Source organism: Canis lupus, chromosome 13, assembly GCF_003254725.2.
Source record: "Canis lupus dingo isolate Sandy chromosome 13, ASM325472v2, whole genome shotgun sequence".
Taxonomy (NCBI): Eukaryota; Metazoa; Chordata; class Mammalia; order Carnivora; family Canidae; genus Canis; species Canis lupus.
Genome location: NC_064255.1, coordinates 714,111 through 729,821, shown reverse-complemented (window position 1 = coordinate 729,821; position 15,711 = coordinate 714,111). Strand labels below are relative to the sequence as shown.

At 41.2% G+C, this 15,711-nt stretch overlaps 1 long non-coding RNA gene across 1 annotated transcript; it reads left to right on the top strand.

Moving 5' to 3' along the window:
• The first annotated feature begins 8,896 nt into the window (after nucleotides 1–8,896).
• On the top strand, nucleotides 8,897–14,550 carry LOC112662468 (uncharacterized). Its single transcript, XR_003138602.3, has 3 exons — nucleotides 8,897–8,960; nucleotides 10,523–10,627; nucleotides 12,737–14,550. It is a non-coding gene; the product is annotated as an uncharacterized LOC112662468 (long non-coding RNA).
• The last annotated feature ends 1,161 nt before the right edge of the window (nucleotides 14,551–15,711 follow it).

Sequence of the window (15,711 nt, the reverse complement as noted above, 5' to 3'; positions counted from 1 at the left end):
ACTGAAATAAAAACTCACTTGGGCTCACCGGCAGAATGAAGGTGTCAGAGGAAACAATGAGTGAACTTAAAGATAGATTAATGAAATTAATAATAATGAAATTATTTAATCTGAATGACAGAAATAAAAAATGTTGGAAAAGTGGACAGAGAATAGGGACCTGTCAGACAATATAAAAAAGTACAATATTTATGTCATCAGAGTTCCAGAAGGAGAGAGGAAATATTGCAGTGCTGAAAAAAATACTCAAAAAAAAAAAAAAAAAAGATGTCTGAAAACTTCCAAGACTTGATGAGATACATAAACCTACAGATTTAAGAAGCTGAGTGACCCATGAACAAGATAAATCCAAAGAACTCTATGCTCAGCCACTTCATAACCAAACTACTAAAAACTAAAGACAAGAGAGTCTTGAATTCAGAGAAAAACAACACAATATGGAACTATAGTTCAAATGATGGAGGACTTCTTATCAGAAATGTGGTAGGCCAGAAGGAGGTGGTGGCATGACATTTTCGAAGAGGTGAAAGACAAGAAGTGTCATCCCATAATTCTAGTGAAAATATGTTTCAGGAATGAAAGTGAAATAAAGACATTCTCAGAGTAAGCAGAGCTAAAAGAATTTGTTCCCAGTGGACTTGCTCAAAAAGAATTGCTAATAAAGTTCTCCAGACAAATGAAAAATGATACCAGATGAGAAACTCAGAACATCAAGAGTGATGAGAAAGCAAAAGAAATGGTAAATGGCTGGAAACAGTGTTATTGAAAATGCAGAGGTATTCTGGTTTTGCCTATTTCTGATATCCGGTTTTACCCCCCTAAGGGTACTCTAAGACATGCATTAAACTGCAGTTCTAAAAATCAGTGCTGTGGGAGGACATGGGGAGCAGGAAGAGTATAAGATCATGTCAAAATCATGTCACTCCTCAATTCAGTGGTGCCTCAGCTCACCCAGAATAAGTGCCAGTCTTGACTCTAACACTTAAGGCCCCATATGACCTGGCCCTTTATTACCTCTTTGATGTCTTCTACTATTCTCCCCTCTCATGCTCCTCTGCAGATAAACTGGCTCCAGTGCCTCAGGGCCTTTGCACTTGTTGCCTCCTCTGTCTGGACCTTTTTTCCCTCAGTTGTCTATATGGCTGACTCTCCCATCTCTTCCAGGTCTTTGCTCAAATGTTACCTTCTCATTGAGAATTCCCCTGACTGTTCTATTCAAAACTGAAAATTCCTCTATTTACCCTGGCACTGTCTTTCCTTGTTTTCTCTTTTGTCTTTTTCCATAGCATTTATCAACTTATCATACCATCTAATTTCTTATTTGTTTATTTGTTGTCTCTCATGTCCCACTTCATGAAAACAGAGGTTTTCGTCTTTTTGTTTACTGCACAGTGCCTGGCACATGGTAAGTAGATTCAATGTCAATTCTCTTTGAATTAATAAAAAATTACAATCCATAGGAGAAGGTACTTAAATATCTCTTAGTAAAATAGCATAACCATTGTCTCAGGTGGCTCACAGAGTGAACATCTTATTAACTTATATAGTGGAAACTTCATGGTTTATATATTCAGCTCCTCTCTTTCGTTCTGGTGGCAGTTGGCTTATTTTTGGGGCAACAGTTCCTCTATCTCTAACATATATTCCAATAAGAGTTCAACTCACTCCCTGGCTCTGGGGATGGGTATAGACCAAGCCAGACCAAGAGAGTACTTTCCCAGGACTCTTGAATCAGAATTAGGCAGGGAGATGTGAGGTAGGAAGTTGTGTCCCTGTCACATGGAAAAGACTGTGCAGTAATAGAGAATGAGATATCATGCATCCTGCACATCCAGCCCATAGTAACAGTCATCCTTCAGGCTGACACCTCCCGCCCATGACCTTCCTGTAATTTGGCTATATTGAGTTGGGTTTCTGTCACTACAAAAAAACATTTCTGAATAACACAGTTTATTTGAAGCTGCAACTATCACCATCAGCAAATACATTATTGTATGTAAATATTGTGCTAGGATCTGTGGTACAGGGAAGAATGGATAAATGAGACAGAGTCTATATTGTTAAGAGCCCTTCTGTTTATTTTTTTTCTTAGTCCTTCTGTTTAGATCAGAAGGCAGTTATACCTCAAAATACCATTTCAAAGAGCCAAGTGAACATTATAGATAATATATATGGGCCACGAAGAGGGAAAAACCACTGTGGATTAATGTGATTAGAAAAGGTTTTATGGAAGAGGTAAAACTTGGCCTGGAGGTAGTAGGAAAGGTGAAACACCCATAAGCACGCAAGATAGAGGAAAATACTCTGGGTAGGGGGAAAAATTACGTGAACAAAGGCAACGACTCAGGTATACCTGAAGGAATCATGTGGGTTAGTTATGGAAGACGTTCTATATGATTTATAAAGTGCTCTCAAAAAAAAAAAAATAAATAAAAATAAAGTGCTCTCACATTCATTGTCTCATATTTTCATAAGAATTTAGTTAGGTGGTTCTGAGCCATTCAATGACTTCTTTAAAGGATATATAACCTAGTAAGTAGCACATGTAGAACTTAAACCAAATCTTTTTATTCAAGTGTAAGGCACTGCGTACTAGATTAGAGTGAATTTTTATCATAATGGCATAAGACATCAGCTAATATTTAACAATTTCCTATACTATTAAATAATAAATTTTCTCAACTGTCTTTTCAAAATCTTTTGATGTGTTTGAGTCAAGATCCAAACAAGGTTCACAAATTGAATTTAGTGAATAGGCCTTGTAGGTCTCTTTGAAAACTTACAGGTTCCCTTCCCACTTTTTTTCCTTGCAATTTATTTGTAAGATTCTAGATTTAGCAGACTTCATCCCACTCGTGTCAATTAATATGTTCCTTTGTCCCTTTTATGCCCTGGAAACTGTGGTTAGATCTTGAAGCTTGATTAGAGTTCAATTTGGTTTTTTTTGAGGAATAATAATAATATATGAGGAATAATCAGTGGTAGTGTGTGCTTCCAAATGCATCACATCAGGTGGCATGCAATGTTTGGTCATTTCTCTTTTTTTGTCATATTCAGATTGATCATTGGGTTCTGGTATTATCAGTGTAAACCATTCTTTATGAAGAATCCCCTCAGTTTTTCAGTAATGTTTTTAGCAGCCACTGATAGAGATAATATATTAGTGTAGCAGCCATTGATATTGCCTAGTCCCATTGTAACATTGGTAGCTACAAATGTTATGGTGATATCCTGATTCTATAATTCCTTCTTCAGTTGTCGGCTAGAATTCTTCTATAAAGATCTTTTCTACATCAACTATTTGACTACTTGAAGAAGTAGAATATTTAATTCGTTTTCAGAATAATGAGTTAGTTCCCTAGCATATTCCTAGGTGACCAATTAGTTTATTATTATTATTATGAACTTGTGGATTTTAATATTTTTGGTATGTTAAATCATTGCAATTACTATTCATTTTGATGCTTAGAAATTTCCATCTTTGGTCAGCAGGAGCCCCTTCAACTTGGCTCTTGGGTTCTTTTTGTATCATCTCAACAATCTTTAATATCCTCCTTGCTTTCTATGCTCATCTTGTACATTTCTTGGTCCAGAACTGAAATCAGCCTATTTCATAGAAAGTGGGAAATAGTATTTAGAGAAAAGGATCTGTGCCCTAGGGGTGTTCGTTATTCCTAGGTAGGTCACTGTACCTACGTTTTTTCAGCAGACAGAGAAGGAAAAGAGGGAAAGAAGTAGGGTTTTCTTTTTGTTTTTTTAAGGATTTTATTTATTTATTCATGAGAGACACACACACACACGGGGGGGGGGGGGCGGGGGGGAAGAGGCTGAGACACAGGCAGAGGGAGAAGCAGGCCCCACACAGGGAGCCCGATGGGGAACTCGATCCCAGGTCTCCAGGATCAGGCCCTGGGCTGAAGGTGGCGCTAAACCGCTGAGCCACCCAGGCTGCCCTGTTTCGTTTTTAAAGAGAAAATATATCCCGGATTCATGCTGAGGTTTACAATTCAAATTTAAAACCACATGTTTTTTACTTAATTTTATATTTATATCTCTTTTCTCTTATTCTGAAAATCCTTAATCGTAAAATGAATTACTTATTTGCTTTATCTTGTTTTATGTAGGTTTCAGCATAGCAGTAGAAGTATTATTAACAATCTAACTACTCAAAAATAGTTCAATCTTTCTACTTAAAGTTTGGTGTTTTTTTAATCCTTAGGCTATATCTCATTAGAGTTATTATTCAAATTACTGTGTTTCAAAGTCATTTGAGGGGCACCTGAGTGGCTCAGTCAGTTGAGTGTCCTTTTGATTTTGGCTCAGGTCATGATCTCATTGTTGTGAGATTGAGCCCCACATTGGGCTCTGTGCTGGGCATGGATCCTGCTTAAGATTCTCTCTCTCCCTCTCCCTCCACCTCTCCTCACTCTACTCATGAGCGCTCTCTCTTTCTCAAAAAATTTTAAAAATGTAAAAATTAAAGCCATTTGAAATAATTCTTCCCTATCTGATTAAGCCCCCGAACTTGATACACAGACTTAACTGTTTTATTTACTTTCATTTCTTAAGTATTGCATTTTTCTATTTGATTAATTTTGTTGTAAAGCATTTTCATTGTTCCAAGGTAAAAATTTATAAAACTTTTAATTGTAAAATTATATATAATAGTAATTTTTAATTGTAAATTTTTAATTAAAAATTATTATAAAATAAAGTATATTCAGGGAAGTCTTGCTTTAGTCCTGTCTTCTCCATCTTATTTCCTCTCTCACCTATAGAAACCATTATTGGGCAGCCTGGGTGGCTCAGCGGTTTAGTGCCTGCCCTCAGCCCAGGGCGTGATCCTGGAGTCCCAGGATCGAATCCCACGTCAGGCTCCCTGCATGGAGTCTGCTTCTCCCTCTGCCTGTGTCTCTGTCTCTGTCTCTGCCTCTCTCTCTCTCTCTCTCTGTGACTATCATAAATAAATTTTTAAAAAGTTAAAAAAAAAGAAACCATTATTAATTTTTCCTCTTACATTTTAAAAATATGTAAGGGATAAGTATATATAATCAAATGATCTCCCCTTTCTCAAGTAAAATGGGACATACTATATACATTATTCGATACCTTTTTTCCCTATTGAATAATATGCTTTGGAGATCATGCCACAATACAATATAGAAATATTTCTCATTCCTTTTCATAGCTGCTTGGTCATCTATTGTGTGTTTTAATAATAATAAAGTATGTCATTTACTTAAGCAGTCCCTTATTGGTGGGCATTTGGGTTGCTTCCAGTTCTTTGTTAATATAAATAGTATTACAATTAATAGTCTTGTGCAAACATCCTTTCCTACTTTTGTCAATGTATCTTTGGTATAAATTCTTACAAGTGGGATAGATTGTTCAAAGGGCAAACGCATATGTAATTTTGCTAGATATTGCCAAATTCCCTTCCATAGGATTGTACCATTTTGCATTTCCTTTTTTTTTTTAAAGATTTTATTTATTTGACAGAGTGAAATTGAGAGAGAGAGAGAGAGAGACAAGCAGGCAGAGCAGCAAGCAGAGGGAGAAGGAGAGGCTCAATCCCAGGACCCTGGGATCATGACCTGAGCCAAAGGCAGACACACAACCCACTGAGCCACCTAGCCACCATTCATTTTGCATTTCTAATTGCAAGTTTCCAGTGCTTGCTTCTTCACACCTTCCCTAAGAGTATGTTATCAAACTTTTGGATTTTTGTTTGAAAAATGGCATCTTGGTTTAATCATATTTTACATCTTTCTTATTACACTCCTTTTAAGGTTTCTGATTCCCTAACACCACTCCTAGCTCATTGTAGCTTCTCAATAATTATTCTTTGAATCCATAAAAGTATAAAGTGGTATTTTAGTAAAATTAATCTAGCTGCAGAATACAGAATAGTTTAGAATGTGGAGAGAACAGAGACAAGGAGCACTCATGAATTTTAGGACACAGAATCAAGTCACAAGAAATACAACTTTATTTTTCTACAATTCCCATATTACATTTCCTCTTCTCAGAGTTGGAAGTATTGATTTAACAATCTCTGTCAATTCAGATTTTGCCCTACTCCCCATCCTCAAGATTATGTCTGAATTCCAGGGTCCTGAGTCAGGTTCTTGGCCATCACTTGCCCATCTGACCACCAAGCCAAGGAGGTTGCAGCTGTGTATGACTTCCTGCACTTTCACCCAGAGGGCTTTTTTTTTTTAATTGGCACTTAGCTTTTTCATTCTTCTTTTGAAGACCTAAGGAAATCTGACTTTTCTCCCACAGGTCTTGAGGTTCACAGAAGACTGGGAGGACAACTGAGTTTTATCTCCCAGAGACCCTTGTCCTCAGCACCTCTAGTCCAGGTCCTCTAGTCCTCAGCCACACAGAAAGTCACTGTGAGAACTGGGTTCCAACTTGGGCCTCCTGAACCCACTTTGCCTCCTCTGAAATGTCTCTTGAATCTATCTAGGGCTCAATTTGGGTGTGGAATAAAGGCACAGTTTCTTCTCAGAAACCACCCCGTTTCTCCCCTTCCATACCCTCCTCAAGGCCCAGCATAGGAGTATTTATCTCCTGGGGAAGAGGGTGTGATAGGGAACTTCCCCTGACTGAGCCCCTGGTCCTCAAGACTGATCACTGGCTTTTGATATTCCAAAGCCAAGAACCTGACTGTTCCATTTTAAGTTCTAACAGTGCTTTCTCGAGCAATGGGTAGATGCCTCACAGTCTAGCTTGAATGGGAGAGGGCCACGGGGGAGAAAAAGGAATGTTGTGGGGGGATGTGAGGCAGGGAGGAATTAATATCTCCAAAGATTATCCCAGTTACATCTGTTAAAAGCATATAGCAATGGCCAGGTATGACGTGGTGAGAGGTGGAATGAGATATTGGCTGAGGTTTGGGGGTTGATTGATGAAGGAGGGAAGGAGAATGATTCAAGAATGAGATGGGGATTTGGAGCTGTCCATGCAGAAGAGTGAGAGCGCAAGGGACTGAAATGAGGCCAGCTGGAGGGTGGGCTTGCTGATTCTGGGAGAAAGATAGTGAACTTGGCTCAAGGCTTGGGTGAGATACAGAGGTGACCGTCAAATCCAGGGGAGGGGTTGAGATCCCCGCTTTCTGGAGGATGAGACAGAGAGAGAGTATGCCACTGAGGCTCTAGGACTGCTTCCATAGGTGAGGGAGGAGAACAAAGAGGACAGCTCCTACAGGCCAAGTCTTTGCGGGGCCAAGCATCATGTAAGCATGTCTTTCGTCCCAGGACATGGTCTCACCGTGGACACTTGAGAGGAGGATTCAGTTTAGCACATCTCATACATATACTAGCCTGGTCCGTATGTGCATCTGACTGTCCATCTGCTGCCCCAGCAGGCAACACTGGAACCATGTCATTTGCAGTTATGCATCCGAGAGAATATATAAAATTGTACCTTTTTTCCCCTGCAGATACAATTGCCCCAGAAGTTGAGCTGGTTTACTTTCTATTTAATGTAACAAACATTGGCTATGCAGCTCTCTTGCACAGAGCACAGTATCCTGTACAATAGCATGGAACAGAAGTTTCAGATTGCTAGTGCACAAGCTCTGTCTAACCCAAAGACTTCTTTCATTTAGCCTGCATAACGCTGTTTGTTTTGCTTTTTATATTTGACTAGCTGCCAAAATATAGAAATAAAGACATTTCACCTAAAAATGTAAATTTCAAGCTCTTCAAAAGATCTGTTTGACCACTGTGGGCCTGTGTTCCCACATGGCAAAATCAGCCAGAGCAGTAAAGTGCCTGCTGTCTCAAACAGGCATGCCCCTCCTACTCACAATAGATCCACCTGTTCTTTATCTCTCAAAAAATTTAGACTTCTGGCTTAACTCCTGTGGTCTTTGGTGTCTAAAACTCCTGGCTTGTTGCTTCAACCCACTGGCTTTGGTAATAAACAGACATAGGCTCTACTTTTGACTCAGCCACCTACCAGTAACCCTGGGCAAGTTACTTTATTCTCTAAAGTCTCAGGCTCCCCTTCTTCAGGATGGTAATGATAATAGTGCCTAGGGGCACCTGGGGGGCTCAGTGGTTGAACCTCTGGCTCAGGGAGTGACCCCAGGGTCCCGGGATCAAGTCGCATGTCAGGATCCCTGCATGGAGCCTGCTTCTCCCTCTGCCCATGTCTCTGCCTCTCTCTCTCTCTCTCTCTCTCTCTCTGTGTGTGTGTGTGTCTCATGAACAAATAAATAAAATCTGAAAGAAAAAAAGAAAGAAAAGAAAGAAAGAAAGAAAGAAAGAAAGAAAGAAAGAAAGAAAGAAAGAAAGAAAGAAAGAAAGGAGGGAAGGAAGGAAGGAAGGAAGGAAGGAAGGAAGGAAGGAAGGAAGGAAGGAAGGAAGGAAGGAAGGAAGGAATAGTGCCTACTTCCCACGCCGGAGCAAGTAGGACAGTGTGTAGGCAGAAATGGCTTGGTACGTGGCAGATCACTGTTAAGGACGGCCGGGAGTTCCCCGCTGACCAGGTCAGTGCAAGGGAGGTCGGAGCCGGCCAGGCCCCGCAGGCTGCGGAGAGGGAGGGCTTCCTGGGTGCGGAGGAGGCTTAGGGGCCGGGCTTTCTTTGTCTTCTGTGGGAGGCAGGCAGCCCAGCTGGGGCCTGCATGGACTTTGAAACCCGGCCTTCAGGACAGAGCTCTGAGCCCCCACCCCAGCGGGCCGCCTCTGGGCTGTGATTCCAGGAAGCCGGTCCTATCAGTTGGGCCCAGTTTCAGGAGTGGTTTCTTGCCATTTCCCCTCAGTCATGTGGCTGCTGGAGTGGACAAAGTGGGAGGGAATGTGATTAGCTCTCAGGCTGCTTTACAGGCGGGGGAGTGGGAATGTGTCACAGATTGGAGAATGGTTAGAATGTGGATGCGGAATGTGGCAGCCCGGGGGGAACCAGGCAGACCCCACCTCAGGAGCCAGCCACCTGGGCAGGTGTCTCAGGTCAGAATGCTGGAAAGGGGCCTCCCCGCAGGTCCCCACCCAGACCCCTCCGGCTCTCATCTTAGAAATACAGGCCATCCTGGGAAGGCTAGTTTCTGGGCTGGAAGAGGTAGTCAGATGCACTTATAGCCTTCTGGGAGCCTGGGCTGGGAAGGAAGTGTACCTTTTAAACAAAATGACATATAGACCATGATAATTGAGAATGCTGCTCATCACCAAATGTCAAAATCATGTATTTATGTGGAACATCTTTCTTATGTTCAACGGGCATCCTAAGCACCATGCTCATTTTCCAGCCTCGTTGCTGAGGTGGGGAGAAGCAGATATGCTACTGACAGGGCAAGAGGTACAGAAAGGCCAGCGTGCTCCTCAGAGCCACACAGAGGGTCATTGTGGAAACTGGTTTTGAACTCACGGCCTCCTGACTCCATTCTGCACTCACTTCACCAACCTCCCTTCTCCCTAAGTCCATACCTTTATTTCTCTGAGAAGGTTGGAGGTTCTTCCCTTTTAGGGTGAAGTCAGTGTAGTACTCACTTAGGCACCAGATTTAAGGGGGAAAGGCAAAAAAGTTAACACTGGGGATAAGTGATAGCTTAATGCAATATATTTTTTTAAATAAAAATTAGTGCAAACAAAATCAAATTTCTAAGGAAAGGCAAGATCTGACTCTGCACTTGCATGACTGATCTCATTTGCCTCCCCTGGTCCCAGCCCTGCCAAAGTACATGGTCCCCAGAACCCATGTGGTACACGTGGAGCCAAACACACAAGGACTCCATTCTGCTGTTTACCAAATATATAGGCATCTCATTATCAAGTCAAGTTGACCTGTAAAATTTATGTTCACATAAATTCATGTTTAAATTCTTCAAAAGTTGGGCAGCCCTGGTGGCTCAGCGGTTTAGGTTTAGCGTCACCTACAGCCCAGGGCGTGGTCCTGGAGTCCCACGTCAGAGTCCCTGCATGGAGCCTGCTTCTCCCTCTGCCTGTGTCTCTGCCTCTCTCTCTCTCTCTCTCTCTCTCTCTGTCTCTCATGAATTAAATAAATAAAATCTTTAAAAAAATAAAATAATAAATTCCTCAAAAGTTGTTGTAAGGGTTAAATCAGGGACAGTACACAAAATGCCCAGCACAGACCTGGCACACAGGAGGTAACAAAAAATGCTGGTTCCCACCCTCATAGTTCCCCACCAGGTTTTTTTTCTCTTAGTTTCACAGGAGACATTTTAACTGGAAACTATTCACTTTAGCCCTTAGCCCAAGTGCTTGATCATGGCAGATGAGGTATATACGTTTGTTGATACCAAATTGAGTGTGGCCTGAGTATGGGAAGCAAATTGATCTGGAACTATTAATGAAGTGATCAGTGAAGAAAATGGGAATGAGAGAAGTGGGAGGAGTTCAATCAAAGGCCAGGTTACAGTTCCCAGGGCCCTGGGAGTAGAAATGTGGGTCAATAAAGATGGTAAAATTAAAAATACATACAACAATCTGAGGGAAGTATTTCCAACTTATATAATACACAGGAGATTGACTTCCTCATTATTGTGTGCTTTTAGAAATTTACAAGAAAAAGATGAAGAACACCCAATGGGAAAATGAACAACACATACAGACAGGTAACTCGCAATGAAGGAATGCAAAGGACCAAGAATCCCATGAAAGTATGTTCAACTTTACTAATAATCAAAGAAATGTACATTTTTCATGTTTCAAGCTACAACTTAAAAAATTCTAATTCCTGATACTAGTAAGGGTTGGAGGAAACAAGTAATCTCACATATTGTTGAATGAGAGTATACAGATATGATTCTTCTGGAGGTCAACTTGAATAAAAAGCCCTAAAACTGAGCTAACTCTTTGATTGCAGTAATGACATTCCTTGAAATGACATCTGTCCTGAGGTAATAATAGAAGACGTGAGCAAAAAATGGTAGCAGGAATTCTTTAGCAGGATATAGAGCAAGGAATTGTTTAGTAAGACACTGAAAATAACCTGAGTCTCCAACAATAAGGGATTATGATTTTTAAGTATATATAAAGATAGGTAGATGATATCAAAATATTAATGGTGATTATCACTGGGAGATAAGATTATGAGTTGTATTTTCTGCTTTTGCTTTTCTGGATATTTTAAATTTTCTACAGCAAACATGTGTTACCTTTTATAATAATTTTGTCTTAAGAATGAAAGAAATGGAGGGTCTGATTATCCTGGAAGTAGGTGAGTGTGGTATGGGTGACCCCATACCTGTGACTTTTGGAGCTATTGTGTCCAGCTCTCTAGTCCTGAGGTACTTGAAGGGAGAATGAGAGTGGAGGTAGATTCCTAGTTGAACCACAGATCACTGCTAACCAAGGTGGCCAGAGCAGTGTGGAAGGGATTCATGAGTCCTGGTACAGGTTTCAGCAGCATTTGCTCTACTTGAAGTGGTACTAGTAAAGAACAAAGGTTTTGAGTAGAATGATGGCATTGTCTAATACTCCATGGCCTGAGATGAAACCTGCTAATAACTATTCTGAGCTAATTATTCCCTAATGGTCAAATGATGCTTATGTATCTCAGTGGCTGCATTTAGGGAAGTTATACAAAAAATGCAGCCCATTGTTGGGGCAATATTAAATCAACTTTGAGTTTAACATATTTTTATGTAGTCTATTTTTCTTTGTCAGAATCTTTTAGCAGCTGGAAATCCAGGCTCTAATTATTCTAGAGGTCCCTCAGATATTAACCCCTGAGCTACTTGGCTTACCCAAACCATGCTTTCCCCTATTCCCATACCTGAGCAAGGTAAGGAGCAGGCCAGCTGAGATCAACACCCAGTGATACCTCCAGCAGCCAGGACTTGGAGCCTGTGGCGATCTGGTTATTCCCCAGCTTCCTCTTCCCGTCTACCCCACCCCAAAATACTACAGGGCTCTCAGCGGTGTTTTTATTGCCAATCTCTGAGCTTTGACAGAATTGCAAATGGTTAATGAAGTCAAAGAGGCCAAAACCCACCTGGTGAAGAGATGTCCCATCCATCTCATACTGTGGAGAGCTGTCCTTTATAGGTAGGACAGGGGTTGGCAGGTAATGCTCAAATACTAGTTTTTCCAACCTGGGCCCTCCCAATACTAAATAGGCCAGGGAAGGAAGTAGAGTCTCCATAATCATAATCATAATCATGATGATTGATGATGAGAAGGAGGATGTTGATAACGATAACTACCATTCATTGAAGACACACTCCCACTATGTGTCAGGCAGTAGGTTGAGGGCTTATACATAGTACCACATAGTATTCTCACAATCTGAGCACTATTCTAGGATCCATCTTATGGATGAGGGAACCAAAGCTTAAGAATATAAATAACTTGCCTGAGACACAGCTAGTAAGTGGAAAAGTTAAAATATGAACCCAGATCTGCCTGACTCTGGACCCAAGCTCTTAATCACTTCATGATATTGATCTTGAAACATCCAAGAGAAAACCAGTAAAGAAGAGAGGATGAGCAGAGTGCGCTCTCTCTCTCTCTCTCTCTCACACACACACACACACACACACACACACACACACACAGGAGACCAAATAACTCTTCAGGAAGCCAAAAGCTGGAGAGCTTTATCTAGCTCCTCACTGCAGAGAAAGGTGGGCCTTCTGCAAGCCAGCAGACCATGGAGAATGGGTGTCTGGGCTGGATGTGACTAGGGGTTGGGGGACTGGCTCCTCAGTTCTGCAATATCCTCCTACCCTCTAAATCACTCCCTTTCCTTTCCTACTTTCTGTCAGCAAAGCACATCTCATTCTTGAATCCATGGCTTCTCTGGAACAGACCTACTCCTACTTTTCTCCTCACCTTCCATCTGGAGCTGAAGGACCTGTGTGACTTGACGCAGTCCTGCTGTGGAAGTTCCTCTTAGGAAGGAAGCTGGGCACTTGACAGGTATGCTCACTGGCCTGACTCTTCTGTCCTTAAATTAACAACTTCCCCACAAGAGGCTAAGAGAGAATCAGTGCAAATTGAACCTTATCAGATGCTAAAGAAGCACATTTCCATCCCTGAGGTCCTCATTGTCTACATTCTACAAAGAGTCAACTGTAGGGTAGTGGCAGAGGCCAGGAGCATCCTGGGCCCCAGTTGTAACCAATGTCCCTACTGATAACTTACAGTCAAAAGACTGGAACTGCTTTCAACCTGGGAAGGGAAGATGAAGCTACTCAGGACAGCAGGGTTGGGGGCGGGCCTTGAAAAGTCTGGGTCCACGTGAGGGAGGTGCCATGAATCACCTTCTTCCAGCGCTCACAGTGCCTGTTGGTATAACAGCATACATAAATTGTAGAGAAAGTTCTTTTTATTTCCATTTTTAAATGATTTGAGTGTTTCTTAGATTTAAACTTCGAATAGAGTCATCCATTCATATGGTATATAAATATAAATAGGTTGGGTTCCAGCTCCACATGAGGTGGAGTAAGTGTGCTCCACTCTTTCTCTCACACTGACTGTAACTATAAAGCCTGAATAGACTCAGGGGAGGATGATTTGAAGACAGAGAAAACTGAGTAGCAGGAAGAACATCAGAATTCAGAGTACCATGGAATGATCTGGGTGCTGAGTTCACATTACTTCCCATCGGTAGCTTTATGACATGAATTCAAAGCATTCAGAAACGCAGAAGTAAGCCCTGTTGAGCAGAGAGTGCTCCAGGAGAAGTCCTCCAGCTCCTGTTCACGGACTGGGCAAAGGAGCTTCTAATGCTCCAGAGAGAATTGAAATATCCCGCTGTATTTTCTCTTATGTATCTTCTCTTATGCTCCAGCCCCCCAGCAACCTGGCGGTTGCAACAGCAGTACTCACAAGTCTCAAAACTCTGAGGAAGGGGAATCTTCTCAGGGAAAGCTACAGTTTCAAGAGGATGGGACAAAAAATAAAAAAATAAAAATAAACCAGGAAATAGCAAGTGTTGGCAAGGATGTAGGGAAATTGGAACACTTGTGTGCTGTTGGTAGAGATATAAAGTCATATGGCTTCTGTGGAAAACACTACAGCACTTCCTCAAAAAATTAAAAATAGAAATACCATGTGATCCAGAAATTCCAATTCTGAGCAGATACCTCAAGGAAATGGAAACAGGGTCTTGAAAAGTTATTTGTACACTCATGTTCACGACAGCACCAGTTGCTGACGAGCATGTAGAGCTATGAAAACTCTCATACATTGCTGGCAGGAGCACCAAATGAAGCGCCAGTGAAAAAATGTTGCAGTTTTTCATCAAGTGAAATATATTCTTATGATCCAATAATCACACATCTGCACATCTACTCTAAAGAAATAAAGATGTATGTCTACACAAAAACCTGTACACACGTCTTTACCTCAGGTCTATTTACAATTGCCTGTGCTGGAAACAAACCAAATGTCCTTAAATGCACAAAGGCGTGGGTGAATCTGTGTTACATCTGTACATATCAAGAAATGCACTTTTGATCCACGCAACAAATTGGATGAGTCCCAAAGATATTATGTTGAGTGGGGGGGAAAGCAGTCTCAAAAGGTTACACACTACATGATCCCATTGACATGATATTCTTGATAAGACAAGATTATTAGGATGGAGAATAAATGAGTGATTGCCAGTGGTTAAAGGTTGTGGGTAGAGGGATAGCATATTATTTTGTGGTGATGGAATTGTTTAGTATCCCAATTATAGTGGTATTATATAAATCCATACATGTTAAAATTGATAGAACTTTATTTTAAAAGAATCTCAAAGATTAAATCTCAAAATAATCAATTTTATTGTATAATAATTTTAAAAGTGAAAAAGCATGTAATGAAGTCTTCCTCCCCCCCTCCCCCACCTCCCTCCATTCACCCTATTCCTCCACACCCTTTTCTGGAGATACCCACTGTTATTAGTTGCTTTTGCATCCTTCCAGAGTTTATGTCTATATAAGAAAATATGAATAATACTTTTATTTTTCTTTCTCACAAAAATGACACAGTTTACACAGTATTAATTTTACTTAATAATATATCCTGCGGGTCTCCCCACTTCGGCGGTAGAGAAAACCCTTTGGCTCCTAAATCCTGGGGGAAGGTTTAGTTGTAGCCTTGGATTTAGTTTAGCATGAGAAATCCTTAAGAAAGAAGAATTTGTTCTCTGGAACTGACTGCACCCGAGAGGCAGGGAGGGTCTATTTACTGAAGTGTTCAGCCAGGTACATGGTACACACAGGCCCGCTACAACGTGCCAAGGCTAAGTTACTGCCAGTAATAAATGCTCAGATTCAAACTGCTATTGTCTCAGACTGCTTGGCTTATCTGGTAAATATTTATAGAATAAATGGATTCATTTTAGTGAGGGTTGGAAGGGAATTCAGGTACTCCCATCCAAATCCTGAGGCCTGGCTGTCCGTTCTGCAAAGCACCAGGTACCAGAGGCTGGTGTCTGGACCCCTGACTTAGACAAATTGACAATTCTCAAGGCCAGGTTACCTCAGCCCCCTAACACCTGCCCCACAGTTGGTCGTACCAGACCATCCATATCTCCCCAATATACTTCTTCAAATGCTTTTTAATTGTGGTGTTTGACTTGTACTCATCCTCAACTTGCTCTTGCTAAAGACTTGTAATATGTTTCCTTCATCACATTCCCCAGAAAGTTACTGGATATTTGAAAAAGAACACAAATTTTTGGTTAACACGAACTCTTGATCAAACTTAGACATGATCGCTGCTGTTCTCAGCACACTCCTCCAATGTG